At 40.7% G+C, this 19,697-nt stretch overlaps 1 long non-coding RNA gene across 1 annotated transcript; it reads right to left on the bottom strand.

Annotated features, from left to right (window-relative positions):
* Window positions 1-10,914: 10,914 nt before the first annotated feature.
* LOC144331019 (uncharacterized) lies at window positions 10,915-18,957 on the bottom strand. Its single transcript, XR_013397847.1, has 2 exons — window positions 16,264-18,957; window positions 10,915-15,701 (listed from the first exon to the last, which is right to left on the bottom strand). It is a non-coding gene; the product is annotated as an uncharacterized LOC144331019 (long non-coding RNA).
* Between the last annotated feature and the right edge of the window lie 740 nt (window positions 18,958-19,697).

Below are 19,697 nucleotides of genomic sequence, written 5' to 3'. Positions count from 1 at the left end.
AAAAACAGGCAGCAGGTTGGGCTTGGGCCTGGGCTGTGGTCTGTATACCCCTGTTCTTTAGGACTGGGTTGCTAATGTCTGGTAAACTCTCCAACTTGGAAGGGTGGTCCATCTCCTACAATTGGTGACCGAGAGCAGAGTTACAAAAAGAGCAGATCTGAGTTCTTATTCGGCCCTGGCCTCTGTCGTTAACTTACTATGTGAATCCAGGGAAATTATGTCACTACTTCCTGCCTCATCCTTCATCTGTTTAAAAAAAGACTGGGAGTGAGGGGGCATTATATTTAGCAAGCTGCTAAATAAAGTGATTGGGAAATACAAACGAGGAAAAGAGAGACATACTTAGCAGGGACGGTCCAAGTGTTGAGTAACATTAAAAATCATCCAGCAAGAGAAATAAAGGAATCAAACTGATTTTCTGAGAAAATTTCCACCACTGCTTTTTACTTCATGGAAAGCAAAGTAATGGGTGAGGTCATTTTTCCTTTGCACACAATTCACTTTCATGAAGTTTGCCAAAAAGGAGAAGTTTCTCTCAACAGTGAAGTCCTAATGCCCGACTGAGCCCCAAGGGAGCACTTTTTTCACAAAAGCTGTTTCTGTCCCTCGCTGGCCCCTCTGTTCTCTTCCTGCACCGCTTCCCACTCCATCTCGGGCTACTGTCCACAAATCCCACTTTTCCCAGTTATAGACTTCATCCCTTTCTCCTGTGGGATTATGGTGCTGACAAATACCAGGTGTATTGCAGAGCCAGAAACCAACACAAAACTACAAGGCTTACCAATCATTGTTGTTTTGATGAGATGATATCAGGAAACTTTTAAAAATGAAAGAAAACCCTTAAAACTTATGAAACTAAAACTTCCAGGTAAACAGTGACACTGAAAACTCAAGGATAGAAAAAAAAAGAAGGTGCTTGTTTTAATAACATGGCTCTTTTGCTGGTGAGACATGGCGATCAACCTTAAATGACAATCCTAGGGAGATTAGAAAAAGGGCCCTCCAGGTGATACAAGGGGAAAAGATCAGGTTTTGTTAGAAGTAGAAAGCATCCACCAGAACAGAATAATGATTAGAGATAATTACAGCCAATTACAAAGGTGCCAGAGTACTGGTGCCTACCCAGCAAGTTACAGTACAGTTGAACCTCATTTTTAATCACTTCGAATGTGCCACTTTTATTTCTTGGCTGATGAATTTCACAGACAGTCTCAAGTGTATTTACAGAGCATTTTGGTTCAACCAAGGTCAAAGAAAGTAAGAGACACATTCTCCTTAGAGCCTCATTCTCTCTCAGATGCTTGAGTAAGTGGCTTAAGAGAAGCAACTTGGGACCAGGCACAGTGGTTCATGCCTGTAATCCCAGGAATTTGGGAGGCCGAGGTGGGCAAATCACTTGAGGCCAGGAGTTCGAGATCAGCCTGACCAACATGGTGAAACCCCATCTCTACTAAAAATACAAAAATTAGCCTGGCATGGTGGCGTGCACCTGTAGTCCCAGCTACCAGGGAGGCTGAGGCACAAGAATCGCTTGAACCCAGAAGGCAGAGGTTGCAGTGAGCTGACATCACCACTGCATTCCAGCTTGGGTGACAGAGCAACACTCTGTACCAAAAAAAAATAAAAATAAGAAGGAAGCAAGGTGGAGCACAAAGGGGAGTGCTAGAATTCAGCGCTTGGTCCTGCCTCCTTTGAGGCAGGTAAACATGAACACATTGACTTCTTTGTACCTCAGTTCTTTCATCTGTAAAATGAAGATAATGTCCTGTCCCAGTTGCCACATACTCTGTCATCAACTTCAAACAACTTGAAATATAAAAGGACTTTGCAAATTACAAAATATAGGAGTGGTTTTTTTTTTATTACTATTGTGATTGAAGGAGGAATCATCATTCAAGTCAACTGCTAAGCTATTGAACGGCTGCTTCAGTCACTTGAACAGATGACGTGTGAGGGTTAATAAGCACATGTCTTGGTCACTGCTTAGGTCTGGTGAGTCAGAGCCCCAAGCACGAGGGCCAGATCATGGGCTTCATGGGACCAGCTCATCTGACCTGGACAGCAGGAGCTTCCAAGCTAAAGAAATCTGGGATTGAATCCCATCTCTGCCCGTTTCTCACTAGGCAAGTCCCTTATCGGTTTCTCCATGCCTGAAATTGAGAAAATAATACTACCCGGTAGAGCTGTTGTGAGGCTCAGAGATAACACACATAATCTCTGGTGCATAGTAGGTTTTTTCACAAATAGGAACAACTGTGACTAAGGGAAAGGCTGATAGCTCTGACTCTTGCCAGCTATTCTGCAAATGCACAAGGCGATGGCTTATGTGGACAATCTGCTCAGATTCATTCCTACTTCTTGGAAAAAAAACCCGAAGACATGGCTTATAGGTGATGAAATTTGCATCTACAAATGATAACACATTATAAACCTACTACTTCCAGTTACTTTTCTTATTATAATATAGTTCCTGAGACACCTGAAAGGAAATTCTGATCATTTGACCTGAACTGGTCATAACACTACTCCTTAAGCTTCTTATTCCTGTGCTCAAAACTGCCAACCCTCCCCATCCCCCAACCCTGCCCCTCTGTCTACTGTAGTAAATCTTTTCCAAACTTCTACCTCACTTTGCCCCTGAATTAACCCAACATTCAAGCCAAACTGGACATCTCATTATTTACCAAAGTCACCCTTTTCCTGGAAAGCCTGACACTGACTTAAACCAGGCATCCTGGAAACAGACACTGAAATGCTGAGATTTGTGTGTAGGAGGCTTATGAGGAAACCTCCAAGGAACACCTGTGAGGGGCAAGGCCAGAGAGATTGGGCAAAGGGAGATGTTCAACCATGATGTGTCCACAGCTAAGGACTCAGCTCACACCACAAAAAGTTCTGGAGCTGAGACGACCCCTCAGAGTTGCCGTAAATTGTGTCAAGGAGCTGTGACCTCTACCTATTGACCAGTCTCTGGAGATGGGCTGCCCCCAGGGAGGTGACATAACCTTTGGATAAGGGCAGTGCTCAGAGAGGAAGTCAGCTGAGATCCATCAACAGCCAGACCTCCCTTCAGCTGAGGAACGTGTGTCTCCTCCTGAGGGGGCATCTGGGCCGTTCCCCCACCACACTCACTATTCCACTGGCCAGCTCACAAGGCCCATCATTGCCCCTGCCTCTCTGTGAAGCCCTTTGACCCTGTATTCTCTCCCTGTTCGTATGTGAGATATGACCAACACACTTGCAAGACACTTCCAGGTATCTCTTGCTGTCACCACTGAGTTCAGAGGTCACAAAACTCAAAGCCTATATTTCTCAAAGCCTATATTTCTCACTTCTCAAAATTCCATGAACACAGAGAATGAGAAAGTTATACCCCTCAAAAATGTGCTGTGATGTGTTGTATTCTCCTAGTAAAAATTTCCAAGCTCTCAGCATATTTAAGTATACTGAATACCTCCTAGGCTGGTTCCTCATTTTGTTTATAGGAAAGAATATGTCGTTGGTAATGGTACAACTCTATTCTTACACAATATCCATTGGGGTTTTCATTTCCTTTATTTGCTGAATAATTTTTCTTTATAAAGTATTCTGTTGAAAATGTAACAAGAAGTTCTACATACTGAAAGGAAAATTCAGACTAGACGAACAGAGTCAAATTAATAAGAAATCTTCCAAATTACAGAAAGGTATGAACCATAAAGAAAATATCGTTGTAAAGCAAACCCAGTATTCAGTATAAATACACCTATCCAGCTCCCTTACAAACTGAAGAAATGAAGATTAGTGTCATCATTTCACATATTGAAATGATTTATTGGATCAAAAACAGAAAAATCGGTGCTTTGAAATAGATCACATAAACTTTAAAAGATTAAGTGAATGAATGAAGCCATACACTTTTACCAAAAATGAGAGATAACTAGTATACAAAAGATATACATAATACTTATATATGCACATTTATAAAAATATATAAATTAAATCGTATCATTTTATATACATTATATATGTTTATATTATTTTATATGCATTTATATATAAAATGTGTGTGTACACATGTGTGCATTAGGGAAATATACACACATATACATGTAACCCTAACAAATTATATATGGCTGCTGTCATTTGGGAAACTACCACTTCACTCTTACAGACTGTTGCAAAGTGAAGGCCTGAAGTATCTCCAGCTCTAGTTCAACAGTATAGCTGTCTACACATGGTCCCTCCAACGCTTCCAATCTGCAATGCAAGACCCTACACAGTACCACCCTTAGATCCAGGCCTATGGCCTACCCTGCACACCTCAGGGTACCTGCAGTTTGGATGTCTTGTGCAAATTTTTCCAAGTCTTCCTCAGGTGCCTGCGATCTTCCAAGGCCAGAAATGCCATCAGGGTCAGGCAACCCATCCCACACTGGGACTTGCACGAGCCCTGGCCCCCATTTCTCCTTTTCAGGATACTCTCCAACCCTCTGCCTCAGTGTGGGGTTGACCAGATACCCCAAGGAACCTCTCTGTGGTTACCCAGGCCTGTGGTTAGGCCCTGTTCCAGGAGAGTGGCCTGGTAAACAGGTCACCCCTACTGACAAACAGGGTGTTCACTTTGCAGGATCTCATAATATTGTGCCAGAATGGCAATGACATGCTGATTTGGTAGGATTTTTCAGGGTTCTGCATTCACTCCCCATCCTGGACTTGAGCCTGGCTTTTGTGAACCTCTCAGTGTTTCCATAGTGGTGCTGCCTCTGGTCTACAGAACCCCAGGCTGGTAGGGCAATAGCAGGTGTCCTTCATCCTGTGCCACTCCCACCCTAACTGCTGGCTCCACCCTTACAGGCTCCTTGCCACATGCCAGATTGTCAGGGGTGGCCTCACCCATCTCTGAGTTTTCCGGAGACTTTTGCTCCACAGTGCAAGTGGCCATGGATCTTTACAATAGACGTTCCCTCATCTTATCAATGTGGACCTTGCATTTTCCCAGGTTGGTCTTCTTGTGGGAATGAAACTATTCTTCTCACTAGGCCCATGGAAGGAGAACCCTAGGAATGCGATGAGTATAGCCCAAAGCATTCAAGAAAATACACACTTGAAAGGCATGTTATTCTACATTTATACTATGAAGATGCAAATAATAAATTTAACATGACCAAAAAGTGAGTTATTGTTCCCATTTTTTTACATACTCTCAGTAAGGCTTGCATTTGTGATAATCAGTTAAGAAGCACAGTAACAATCCTAGAGAGAGTCACTGGAGGCCAATATTTATAGTATGCGCAAGGGAGGATGAGGTGCCATAAGTAATGATATGACCATCACTACATAAATGGTTATTAGGAATGTAAAGAGGCAAGAAAGTCTATCCATTTTGCTCACATAAAAACAGGCTCCAAAGAGCTGTATGAGTATTATAATACTCTCACAGGCTCTGTGAGTATTATAATAACATATTTCTCACCTTTTTCCCATGGTGGGAGATTTGAAGTTAGCCAGAAATGGTGTCTTTGACAACAAAGAACACAGAGAAATGGTTCCTGAACCCGAACAGGAAGCAATGGTGCCTGGACACTGTGAAGAATCTTTACATGCACTGACTGGACAATAAATAAATATGTAAGTATCACTTCTTTATCCATTATCCTAAATCTTCATTAATAAATGACTATACCTCACATGGGTCCATGAATTTTATGTGCTTTAATCCAATAGTTTATACAGAAAGGGGTCCTGCAAAAAAACAGAAAAAAAAGAAAAAAAGAAAAAGAAAAAAAAAAAAAAGAAATTTCCAGGGCCCTGTAAGCCTAGAGGTGGCCCTGATCCCATATGAGTTAGAAAAATCATCCTGAGACCCAGAGATACCAAATGAACAGTGACTTTCACAAGTCCTTTCTGAGTGCAGCAAATTCTCTCAACGTTTCCCAGGCTGTAATGAATATCATTATTGGATTTACTCGACGGTACTTTGTAGTAATCCAATGGAACATCTTCCAGTGGAATTTTTTGGAAATACATTGACTTATTAAAATCAAAGTAGATCTTAAGAGGCCAATAAAACCACCTCCCTTGCCCCATGTAACTGATATTTCCCCATGTTCTCCATTGATACCTCTTGTTTGTGATCCATTAAAGTGAAAAATTCTACAATTGTTTTAAATGTCAAATGGAGGTAATTTATATTTACAGCTAATCTAGTATAGCACTAATCCAAGATGCTCACTAGAGCTGGCCCAGCTGCTTCACCCAGCTGTCTCTCTCTCACCTTAAAGTAGTCAAAAATCCACATAGACCAATGAAAATGTTTCCTGCTTTTCATAACCTCCTGAGAAGGAGACTGCATTGTTCTCAATCACCCACTTCAATGTTTAGGCAATGTTTACACTGCTTCTATAGGAGGCACTCATTCTTCATCTGATGAACGCATCTCTGGATTCATGGTCCATGGCTCTGGGTCCCTAACCACCCAATGACCCCCTCCTGTTTATCCAGGAAAAGAAGACTTTTTTGAGGGATGACTAACTTTTCCATGAAGACCTGCCTTACATCTTTCTGAATTTACCTGCCACTCTTCTATATGGACTCAAATTACTTATTTCTTAAAACTTTAAAAAATTCATTACCAGAGATATTGGTAATCTCTTCCCTAGAAGAAAAGTTAAGCTCTTTTGATTAACTCTGTGTGGTAAGCTATAAACATCAGTCCATTTTCTTTCTAGTTTCATTTGTTTTGGTTTTTACACTTCTTCCATTTTCTTTTTTTCCTATTTGAAATCAGGTACTCCTGATTTAAACTCATGTGAAAGAAACAAATTATTCAGCCTCTTCTTTGTCAGGGGTTTGCTGGACAGCTTTTCTCAATCCCTAAAAAGTAGAAAGGTCAATTTCTATCATGCCAGCTTGTAAGTGAGACCCTACTGTGTAATACACCCCCGTTGAGCCCTTCTTCCCACCCTCTAAAATTGCAAAAGAACATATTTCCCCTTAGATCTCCTCTAGCAAATGCCTGATTGCTTTAGAGGATTTGGGGCACATTTGACATCGAGATATGAGAAGTGAAAGTTCAAATGCAGTGATTCACATTTGAAGCAGTTATGAATTTTACATGTTAAAACAAAATGGAGCTCTCTTTAATTCACTGTAAATGAGCTTAAATTAGTTCACAAACTCATAGTGGAAAACCTAAGCTGGACAATCAAGGTAAACCTAGTCACTTCTGGTTTATGCCAGTCTCCTTGGGAGGGCATCACCAATCATTTCAGAAGGCTCCCCTCTCTTTCTTTTTTCCTTATCCCCATGGGGAGATACAAGCTGCAGGAGGAGGTATTTGAAACTTGCTGGCATCAGGCAATAGGTATCAGGCCGAGGTCATCAGTAAGTGTGATACTCAAAAGATGTAACAAGCAGTTGGAATAGACATTGACTGATATACGATGGGGTCTTCCTGATGAGTGCCAGCTGATGGCAGCCCTGCTTTCATCCACAATGGCTTCCGAAGGAGCATATTCTTTGATCCTTGGGACCCTCACCAGGGCATCCAAGGCTGAACCATCTACTTCCTGCTCTGTTCTCAGGTTGCCAGTTTTGAAGATCACACAGTTGATTCCAGAAGCTTATAAGCCATTTGACATCTAAATAAGAGAAGGGAGAACTAGAATGCAACATGATTAACACTTACAGCAGTTATGGATTTTATGTGTTAAAAAATGATAAACCCAAAACTCAAATACTCATCTCGGGGAAATGGGAAATGTCCGGCTCTCTGGCATCTCCTGGGACTGCAGGCCTGTTAGGTACTACTTCAGGCTTCCTCTGCCTAGACCTTCTTGTTGCTGCTGCAGAGTCATGCTAGAATGGGAGACTTATCTACAATAATTGCTTCCTTTTTCTAGAGCTTCATCAGCAAGCAAGATACAAGGCAGCAAATGCATCCTATCCTATGCTATCATTAGGTTCCCCAAAGGCTTGGCAGGAGGTGGACGGGCACAAAGCACTTTCTTTGGTTCCTCATCAGCCTCTGTCCTCAATTTCTTCTCCTGGCTGCCTGCTGCTTAAACCTGATCTCCGCATAGGCAGGAGAATACTCATGAGCCATTCCTTCCCAATCAGTGGTTTCCATGTGCCAAAAATTCCAGGGTCTTAAGCTTTTGGAGTTCAGGCTCTTGCATTAAAAGTCTCAGCTTTCAAGAGTATTGTCTCTTTTAAGGCATTAAAAAATAAATTCAGAAACTCAATTGACTTTCTTATGAGTAATTTTAGCTTTCTCCTAAAAAAATAAATTCCACTGGCATAATGGGTAGAGGGTTGTAAAGAAGTAAGAAAATTGTGAAAAATAAAACAAACAGTTATACAAAAAATCTCATTATCTCTAACCCGTATCGGTTGCACACATTTGGGGAGGGTTTCTTTCAATATCTAAGACAGAGATCAGAGGCCCATAAAATAATTTATATTGATGAAAATCAATCAATCCTTTTTGGCTGTTGTAATTAAAATGTACATGTCAATAGTTAATAAATAAGATGTGATGAAGATATTTAAAATATAAAATACCTTCATTTTAAAAATTCTACTCCATTTAATATACCACTTGTTATATGACCTCAACTCAGAAGAAATTCAAGATAGCACAATTACCCTTTCCTTTTTTTTCTGAAGAAAATATTTCAAAAGACCACACTTCCCACATATATGACATCCTATTGTAAAGGCCTTCCATCTGTAGAAGGAAGGAGGTGACTTTAAGGACAGTTAAGATTTTCACACTAAATTTTAACAGCAAATGGCATTAGTCACCCCACTAGGGATACTGACAATTTGCTTCCTTGTTATTTTACACAGTTTAAAAGGAATACCTCCCATCTTGTTTTTCCCCCCAAATCCAAAGATCACACACACACACACACACACACACACACACACACACACACACACACACAGGTTGCGTATTCCTTATCCAAAATACTTGGGACCAGAACTGTTTTGGATTTCAGATTTGTTTTTTGTTGAGCATTCCTAATTCAAAAAAAGAAAAAAAACCAAAATCTGAAATGGTTCAATAAGAATTTCCTTTGATCATCATGTCAGCACTCAAAGTTTCAGATCTGGGAGCATTTCAAGTTTTGAGTTTTGAGATAGATATATATTATAATATATTATTATTTATTGTATATTATATAATATATACATTTTAATCATATATAAGATATAAAAATATATTTATACATTTATATCTTTAATAAGATAAAATTTATATATAATCTATGTTATATATGATATATTTTATATAAAATTCATATACATAAGATATAAAAATATACATGAGTACATATATTATTTATTTTATATATATATATATATATATTCAGTTTCTGAGTGAAGATGAAAAATGATGTTTAGGCCAGGTGTGGTGGTTCATGCCTATAATCCCAGCACTTTGGGAGACCAAGGCAGTTGGATGGGCTGAGGTCAGGAGTTCAAGAGCAGCCTGGCCAACATGGTGAAACCCCATCTCCACTAAAAATACAAAAATTAGCCAGGTGTGGTGGCACACGCCTGTAGTCCCAGCTACTCAGGAGGCTGAGGCAGGAGATTCACTTGAATCTGGAAGGAGGAGGTTGCAGTGAGCCGAGGTGGCTCCACCACACTCCAGCCTAGGAAACAGAGCGAGACTCCATCTTAAAAAAGAACAAAATGATGTATAGTCTCCTGGTAACAAAGGCATCAGCATCTCTATCAGTCTTATAGCCAGGTATATGCAACAGATCATCATGGAAGTAAGAGTAACTGGACCCAAGATGAGGAGGAGGAGGAGGAGGAGGAGGAGGAAGGGCAGGCACTTATATTTGCACAGCATCTCAGAGTATAATAAACTCTTCCTTTGATCTCGTTTGACCCTGAGAATAACCTATGCAGTAAGTGAGGCAGACATTATTATTACCCTTATCTGATAGTTAATGAAACTGATCAGAAAGATTGTGTCCCATGCAAGGTCCCATAACTAATAAGTGAAAAGGTAGGACAACTACAAATCCAGATACTCTGATTCCAAATTCCACACTCTTTTCGTCAAAGCACAATAGCATCTCCCATTAAAGGAACCTAGATTTGGGAGCCGTAACAATTCCCCTGTGAGATTCTTTCAATCTACCAAAAATTTGTCCTTTTTTACATATCTATTGAAGGCTATGGGAGAGACTGCTACTACTCACTTATATGCATATTTCTCTTCTTCTAGGAATTTCTAGAAATTTCTCTGCTTTCCTAGTTAAGACAATATGACTGAGTTATGCACAATGAATTGTGGGAAGAAATGAGGCATGCCACTTTCCCGCCTTGTTTCCATGATCACCATCAGCCATGAGCTTTCTGTAATCCCGTCTTTCTCTAATCCAGGTACAGAGAAGCCAGTGGAGAACACTAGATGGAAAGAATAAGGGTCCCTGAGTAACTGCATGGAGTAGCAGTAGTCTGTGACAAGAGTGAAAAATAAAGCTTGAATGTGAAAACCTCCAACATGTAGGGGCTCTTTGCCACAGCACTAGTAATTTATCCTAACCGATACAAAGAGCAAAGAAAAGATCATATTTTAGCATGCAAGATGCAGTGACACTGATATTTTAAATGATAAAGACAGGATGTAGGACATTGTCTTCAGCTTTTAGTGTTCTCTTATATTTGACATGAAAAATCTTAATGACTGACTGGTTCAGGAGCAGTCCAAGGTGGTGAGTCTCTTTCTCTCTCTCTCTCTCTCTCTCGCTCACACACACACACACACATTCACACACACACACACAGACAGACATTTTACTTTGCTTTGTATTACATCAAATTGTTCTTGGATAAGGTGGATTCAGGCTTTGAAAGGACAAAAACATAATTTTGGGGGTCTTCTTGAAGAACACAAAATCACAAATCGAATTAGGCACAAAAGTAACCATTTATTAAAAATTACAAAATAAATCACAACAAATTGCAAATGTTAAATACCATAAATGTAACAAAATCCAAAAAGAGAACTTACTACTTTTTATTAATAAACTGCCTGACATAAGTATATAATATTTATTTTTACTTTTTTGGCTGTATACTCTTATCACCCCTTTCTATGACAATGATTTTATAATTTTGTAATAGAGAGCACAAAGATAAATACCTTTCTTCCAACATATTTCATCAATAGTGTTCTCATTATTGATGGTAATGTCATGTGTACTTTTAGGATTATTGCCAATTTTGGGAAAATCTCAGTAAAGTTTCTGCCACATAAGAGCTGTAATATTTGGAAACATTGTGCACAGACTAGCTTTCAACTCTGTATATTTTAATCCTTGTTTCTTCTCTTCAATTTATGTACTTCCAGTGCTGGAGACCATCAGATACACCAGTATTAAGACAGAACCTCTGCCCTAAATCCTTGTGTTATGATGCCAAGTGAGTTGGCACATTGGAAAATAGAAATGTTCCTGGAAGACATACTGACATGGTTTGGCTCTGTGCCCCCACCCAAATCTCATCTCAAATTGTAATCATTACAATCCACGTGTGTCAAGGGCAGGATCTGGTGGGAGGTGATTGGATTATGGGGGTGGTTTCTCCCATACTATTTTCATGATGGTGAGTGAGTTCTCATGAGATCTGATGGTTTTATTAGGGGCTCTTCCCCCTTCACTCATTTGCTCTCTCTTGCCTGCCACCACGATTTTAAGTTTCCTGAGGCCTCCCCAACCATGAGGAACTGTGAGTCAATGAAATCTCTTTCCCTTATAGATTATCCAGTCTCAGGTAGTTCTTTATGGGAGAGTGAGAATGCACTAATACACATATTTATGCCAGGATAACCTGCAATAACATAGAAGTGACTAAAAGCCATATAAATGTGTCCCTTTTAAACCATACTAAGTCTATCCCCCATTGCACTTTCTCTCAGTCAGATCAAAACAACAAACCAACCTATGGTTGTCCCTGCAACACTTGACAGGAGTGGAATTATAACAAAGGAAAGTTAAGGAGAAAAGAGTGAGCTTACTTGATTGCAGTTAAAATATCTAGAAATTTCCCTAGGTTTGAATGTTTTAATAAAGTTCAGGCTGATGTCTAAAGCTACCATGGTCCATGGATTTTGGGGTTAAATGCTCCACTCCTAAATTGCAAACTTCATTCAGGAAATCATAAATTGGCTTCATGACCATTTTTGATGAAAAATAAACTGTTTTTTTAATGTTCTCATCAGATACAATATAATAAAACCTCTTTTGGAAATGGGTCCAATCATTTTCCCAGGTATCTCTCTCTCTCTCATTGTAACATAGACAGTCTAGAAAATAGCAGTTATATTGAATTTTGTGATCATCCCCAGAAGCTAAGACAGTGCACCAAGGTGCCTAAGGTACATTGTCTATTGGCACTTAAAAGTTTCAAAGCAGGCACATTAGCTAAACTATGAAACTTTGGATTTTTAAACTACTTAAGAGTCCTGTGAAATGGAAGAAGAGTTGAGATTATGCAGGTAGGTTAGAAACTGGGTGGGACTTATCTGGGAGGGCTCCTTAGGGGAGACAGGTAATTTGGGGTGCTATAGGACAGTGGTTAAGCTCCATGGAGGCAGGGACTTTGTTTTGTTCATTGCCATCTTCAGTGCCCACAATACTGAAGTACACACCAAGTGCTCAATTCACATTTTTGGCTTGGATGGAAGGAAGGAAGAAGGGGAGACAGGAAGGAGGGAAGCAGGAGAGAAGGAAGGAAGAAGGAGGGGAAGAAAGGAAGAATGGAAGTATGGAAGGAAGGAGGAAAATAGGAAAGGAAGGGAGGGAGGGAGAGAGGAGAGAAGGAGTGAAAAGGGAGAAACAGAGGGAGGGAGAGAGAGGAAAGAAAAAGAAAGAGGAAGGAAGGAAGGAGGGAATGACGGAAGGAAGGGAGGGAGGGAGGGAGGGAAGGAAGGAACTCGTCGGATGGAAGAAGGATGGGTGGCAGGAGGGAGGAAAGGAGGAAGAAAGGGAGGAGCGAAGGCAGGCCTTTGTACTAGGTAAGTGTGTTTCAGGTTCCTCACCTGTAAAATAAGGTTAAAATAGTCCCTCCCTCCTAAAGTTGCAGTGAGGATTAAATGTGCTAATATACACAAATAATTTATAAGAAGGTCTGTTACTCAATGACTTAGTTATTACAGTGAATATTTGCCCTTCACTTAGTTCCATAGGGCTGTCATTCACAGCATCCAACAAGAGAGGATATTGTTACTGATTGGCACAGAGAGAAGGAAGCTGAATTAAGAATAATAGGAAATCTGCCAAGGGGCCTGAAATCTCTATTCTGAAAATTCGTGAGAATTGGAAGATCTGGGATTTGATCTGCAGGCAGGAATGAAAAGAAGAGGGTGCCCTGCGATGTGGCAGGAAGACCCATCTCAAGCCCCAACTGGGTAAACGCAATCAATAACATCCTGTCAGGAACTTTTTGTGGTCTCATGTAAATTTAGGCTACCTGAATAAAAGATAAAAACTGTCATTTCCTCTCTCATCATGTAGCGTGATGATTTATCTATTCCTTTGAAAGAATCAAACGAAACCAACTATTGCTTAAACGTTCCTGGTTATATGTGTCCATTGTGAAATATAAGAGAAGAATAGTGCAACATGGTGAGATGTTTTAGGACATTTGCAGAGCGGAACACTAGAAAAAAATGAGGAATAATTAACTCAAGATGATGGGCAAGTCGTTATAATTATTCCTAAGGCAGGCTAGAGGGAAAAAGTGTCATGGGTTGTTTAATCAACCCTGAACTGCGGGGGTGACTACTTATAACTTAGGTGTTTTCCAATTAGCTAATACCAAACATTAATAAATGGCCTGCTGCATTTATAACACAATGCTTCTGTATACTTAGAGAGAGTTAGTGTGGCATCCTCTCAAAACTTTAAACTTGACTTGGGATGCTCTTAGAAAACTCTACTTCTCAAAAGTTGTTGTATCTTGTTCATTTATCAAACCCATGATCTTCAAAGGCGTTTAAGCTCACAAAGGCAATGTGAAAAATCACTATGGCAGGAACTGAGGGCTATTTTCATATATAGGCAAGTCATTGTGCTCAATAAATCCTTTAAAATGGGGACAAGGTTGAGGTCCAGACTTGTGAACTGTGTTCCACATAAAAGACTAATTCATAACTTGTCTCCCACCATTTGCAATCTGATCTTGCTCTGAAGGAGAGGGAGTGTCATACTCAGCAGTATCCACATTGAAAGCTCCTGGTTAAAAGGATGTACAGCAGAGAGGTTGGCGTTTCAGAGGATCTTGTGGAGAACTGTAAAAACAAACATCCTGCAGAATTACGAGGAGCAATGACTTCCTCACTTGGGCTCAGCCTGAAGGCTCATCTCATCTCAAGGTCAGAACAAAGGCTGACCTCGTCTAGCACAGACCTTTAAGACCTAAGTCCTCCAGAACACATACACAGTCTTACTGTGACCAAGTGGGAGGGAAAGATTGATTTTGTTCGTCCTGCACCTCAGCCAATCTCTGAAAAATCTATACTTTGGTTCATTTGTATCAACAATACTAAGTTCTGTTTTCTTTTTCTTTTTCTTTTCCTTTCTTTCTTTCTTTTTTTTTTTTTTTTTTGAGACAGGGTCTCACTCTGTCACCCAGGCTGGAGTGCGGTGGTGCGATCTTGGCTCACTGCAACCTCCACCTCCCAGGTTCAAGCGACTTTCGTTTTTCAACCTCCTGAGTAGCTGGGATTATAGGCATGCACCCCCATGCATGGCTGATTTCTATTTTCAAAGGCATCTTTCTGGAGTAGCTCGGTATTATTTTAGAAAAATCTTCACTTGCTTATCAGATGGGTCAATATTCATTAAAGATCAAAGTAAAATCATAGCCACTCAAACCCCATTAACTAACAAGGATGGGGTATAGAGAAAAGAACTTGAGTCATGAAGTCAGATAGACCTTCAGTAAGATCTCAACTTATTAGCAACAGGATCTGGAATAAATGCCTTGACTTCTGAGAATCTGAGTTTCTTCAACTATAAATGGGACTGAGAAGCCTCACCTTAAAAGGTAATTGTGAGAAACAATACATATCAAGGGTTTGGCACAGTGTCAAAAAATAGTAGAGGCACAATAGATACTCTTATGCTATTATTATTATGATCAACATGAAGATTTCTTGATAATTCAACCAAGAAAACATTAGTAGATCTAATCTCCACTCTTGAAGACCCAAAACTTAGCTGTATGACTGAGATCAATCAAGTTCAGTTTCCGCCCCTTGAAATGAAAATTGTAGTTGGAATCGCCATATAGCATATACTTTCAATGGTGAAACACAAAAACATAAAATTTTTTACAGTTAAAAGCACTCTGTGGGGTGTTCTTTTTAAAATTTAATTTAATTTATTTTAAGTTCTGGGGTATGTGTGCAGGACCTGCAGATTTGTTACACAGGTCAACGTGAGCCATGGTGATCTGTGGCACCTATCAACCCATAACCTAGGTATTAAGCCCCGTAGGCATTAGCTCTTTATCCTGATGCTTTCCCTCCCCAAACCCCCACCCCGAGAGGCCCTAGTATGTGTAGTTCCCCTCCTTGTGTCCATGTGTTCTCATAGTTCAGCTCCCGCTTATGAATGAGAACATGTGGTGTTTGGTTTTCTGTTCCTGCATTAGTTTGCCGAGGATAATGACGTCCAGCTCCATCCATGTGCCTGCAAAGAATATGATATCATTCCTTTTTTATGGCTACATAATAGTCCATGGTGTATATGTACCACATTTTCTTTATCCAGTCTATCATTGATAGGCATTTGGGTTGATTCCATTTCTTTGCTATTGTGAATAGTGCTGCAATAAACATACGTGTGCATATCATATATCTTTATAACAGAATGATTTATATTCCTTTGGGTATATACCCAGTAATGGGATTGCTGGGTCAAATGGTATTTCAGGTTCTCCATCCTTGAGGAATCTAATATTGTTATCATTGCTGGTACTGTTAGAATGGTCAAATACCCTCTGAGTTTGTGTTTTTGCTGCTTTTTCTGTCCTGTTTTTAGCCAAATGCAGCAGTCTTAGATTCCATCAGCTAGAGACTACCAGTGTTGTGGGGGCAAGACCAAACCACTTTCGCTCCTCATTTGGTTAAAACATGGTATTTTTTCCAAGGTATGATTTGGCACTTCTCAAAAGAATGTGATAGGTGCTCTCGAGTGAAAAGTCTGAAGCAATTTCTCCCCCTGGAAATGCCCAAGAGAAGTCATCACCTACTGAGCTGAGCCCAGTTGTCAGGGATGGCTTCCTTCAGCACCCGTGTGGTCCTTCCCTTGTCAGTACTCCCCGAGCTTGCCTGTTGCCCTTTCTCCTGTTTCTGAGCCTTCTGGGTGTGTCTTGTCTCCAGTACTCTTCTTGAGGCCAGGGTGTGTATTTTAATGTTCCTTGAATCTTCTGTGTTACTTCCCAATCCTCTTTATGTGCTATTCTAACCTCTGATAAAGGCTTCTTTTTATCTACTCATCACCTGTCTAAACTTAGCAAAAGAATTGTCCAGCAAAATAATGGAGGAGCCTGAGTTCCTCCACCTGTTGAAAAGAATAACAACACTTCTTAATGATGAAAATAATGGCAATTTTAACAACACTTACTGAAAATTTACAATATCCTAGGCATTATACTAAGTGCTTTACTAACATGTCTTCATTTCATCCTCCCAGCAACCTCACGAGGTAGCTATTGTTACCTCTCATTTTTAGAGAAAGAAACAGAATCACAGAATAAAATAACCTACCCAAGCAATTGAGTAGTCTGTCTGTGTGTGGATATGGAGCCAGGATCCTGACCCAAGGCCATACCATCTCAGTATCTATAACCCTCTGGGTTTTACTGCACCAAACCAAAGCTTTAAAATTTACTTTGGAACATCAAAGTCCTTGCATATAAACCTATTGCTAATTGGGAGATTTTGATTTGTGGATTTGTATATACATCTAATTAACCTTTCACATTTTGTGAACCAAACCCATCTGTAACATGCATTGCCTTTTAGAGAATGAAACTGCCCTAACTCATAAATATCCCATTTCTTCAAATTGTACCGAGGACAGGGATGGCTTCCTTTTGACAGGGTCAACTTATCCATTAGGTACGGCAGATGCAGTGCTCACATCCCACAACACTTTTACAGTGCCCATGAAAAGTGTTTTAATTTCTTTTAAAAGAAGAAGAAAAAAATGAGCTTTCAGGTGGAAGGAAATATTGTGGCATAACACGAACACATTTGTCTGTATACCAACGTAGCCATAAAATAGAATTACGTATTTATTTATCTTTATGAAGAAGAAGGTCTACCATGGCAAAAGTGCCTAGGACCCCTGAAGTCCTAGTGCAGCTCGGCCTGTTGCCCGTGCAGGGTTTACCAGATCTCTCTGTGCTGCTGGTGGAACTTCTCATAACACCTTCCTTTGTGCCCCCACTATCACATTTCTGTTGCTTTGTGACATCAGGCTCTTCCATGTGGATTTCAAGTCCAACAGGGAGGCCTGGCTGGTAAAAATCATGACAGCTGCTTTTTAGCATAAATAGCACAGAGCGGAACCCTGGCGTTAAAGGGGTAGGTTTCCTTCTCCCTTTCCGCGTGATGAGGCAACGTGGCTGGATGGGACATCTAGACCACTCACCACATGAGGGTTTTCTGGCCACAGATAGTCTTGCTACAGGAAAATAGGCCACAGCAAAAGGATATTTCAGAGAGAACATTTTTGAAATGACAGGAAAAAAACATCTTAGCTGCTTAGCAAGAATGCTCTTAAGTTAGGATTCTAAGAAATGCACCTGTCACCACCAATAATAATGACAGGCTCCCAGAAAGCCTGGAGGCCAAGGTCCTAGAAGGGAAGACTGTCCCCAAATGGAGACTGCTTTGTGCCACTTCTTTCCCCTCCTCATGCCCATAATCTTGAGTTCTTTTTAGCAAGCTCAGATTCCAAATGTTTACCCAAAATACTTACAAAGCTTGAGGCAAGTCTTGGGTTAACATGAGGACTCAGTGAGGGGATCAGTGTCATCGTGACCCCAGCTGGGCTGGGAACTCACTGAGAGCTGTGGACTTTAACTTTTGTTTCGTTTGAACTTCAGCGACCTTTATCCCCAAGTCTGGCCTGTGAGTAATGAATACGAAGCCTTCCTTTCAGCCTCTTGGTTTAAAGAAAGAGGAAGGAAACAGTCCATTGTTTTTCTTACATCGCAGTTTCCTAGTGTAAGATGGAAAATTAAGGATGGCCAGTGAAAGCGGCAGGCATCGCTATAGAAGGACATCCGGTGAGACCCAGGCCTGCACCAGACGGGCATCTGTTGACCGTGGGGCAATGGGGGACGGGAACGAAAATAAGCTGAAGCAAGTTTCCTTAGCAAGCAGACCTGAATACTCACTATGGCCAACTCTTTCCTCCAAAACCTAATGTATAGCCTGTCTATCCTATGTGTGGAACCCAGGAAAAGAAAACCTCCTTAGATTTACAAAAGTCGGAAAATATACCAGAGCGGTAGTTTCCTCCAGCTCCAAGAGAGATTTTGTTGTACCCAGAAGGCTAAAAGGGACAACAGTAACAACAACAAAACATTTTTAATATTCTGTTCTGTTCATCCACTAATGTGGTCAAAAATAGCTCTCAAGTTTGTCCAGCACAATTTGACCTTCATAATTATGTGGGTGATTATGGGGCCCTATTAGAGCTTTCAAAGCACTTTGTACATAAGGGGCCTTTAAACATTTTACTATAATAAAAACAACCTCATAAAAATCCCACACATTTCACATAGGCCTTTGATAACCCATCACACAATAATGACCTTGAGTAACTAACATCCTGTACTACATTCAAAAAGGTAGCTTAGAGGTAAAAGGTTTTGTCTCTTATTATCTCTGTCTGGAGTCACCCAGGGGCTTAGGGGGAAAAAAAAAAAAAAAAAAAACACCATACTAGCTTTGCCTTTAGATGAGCAACTTCCATGAGTCATCAGAAACAACCTCTTTCTTCTCTGGCTGCTGCTTCTTGCAGGCACGTTTGTCAGAATGGAAGGCAAGGACCAGGGCACAGGTGACTTGGGCCCCAACCCCAGTCTAGTAACCACCTGTCTGTGGAGTCCGAGGTCCCTTCCTCTCTCTGTGCCTTGGTTTCTCTTCTGTAAGGCCAGAGGGTTGGCCTAGAATCAGTGGAGTTCTGTGCCAGCACTCTAGGGCCTTCAGGTTGGGGAAAACCAAGCAGGGAGGTGCTACCCACCTCCTCTCAATCAAAGTAGACCCCTTTGTATTTTATAGGCAGGTTTATGAATTACGTTTTATTTGGAAAAAAGTTTGAAAGCCATCCCACGAGATGATCTCTCTAGGACACCTTTCAGATTGTAAATCTCTGAGTGCCAGCAGCCTCCCTTGTGTGAGCTGCCCTTCAGGTTAAACACTTGCTGGGGGCTTGGAGGGGTCTTTTCTAACCCATCAGTATCCATTAATGAATGAATAGGGATGATTTTTTCCTATTTAGTAGAAAGTCAAGTTCTGAAGAAACAGGATACAGAAGAGGTAAATCTTGATATGGAAATCGAAGGAAAGAAGTGTAGAAAGATCAGAGGAGCTTGAGTGTACCGTAGGGCCTTGCCTTAGGACAGCAGGCCTCAGTGGGCAGCTCAGCAGATGGTAATGGGCACCCAGG

This window comes from Macaca mulatta, chromosome 9 (assembly GCF_049350105.2).
Source record: "Macaca mulatta isolate MMU2019108-1 chromosome 9, T2T-MMU8v2.0, whole genome shotgun sequence".
In the NCBI taxonomy this organism is placed as follows: Eukaryota; Metazoa; Chordata; class Mammalia; order Primates; family Cercopithecidae; genus Macaca; species Macaca mulatta.
Note: the sequence above shows the minus strand (reverse complement) of the source record. Positions and strands in the feature narration are given on the sequence as shown.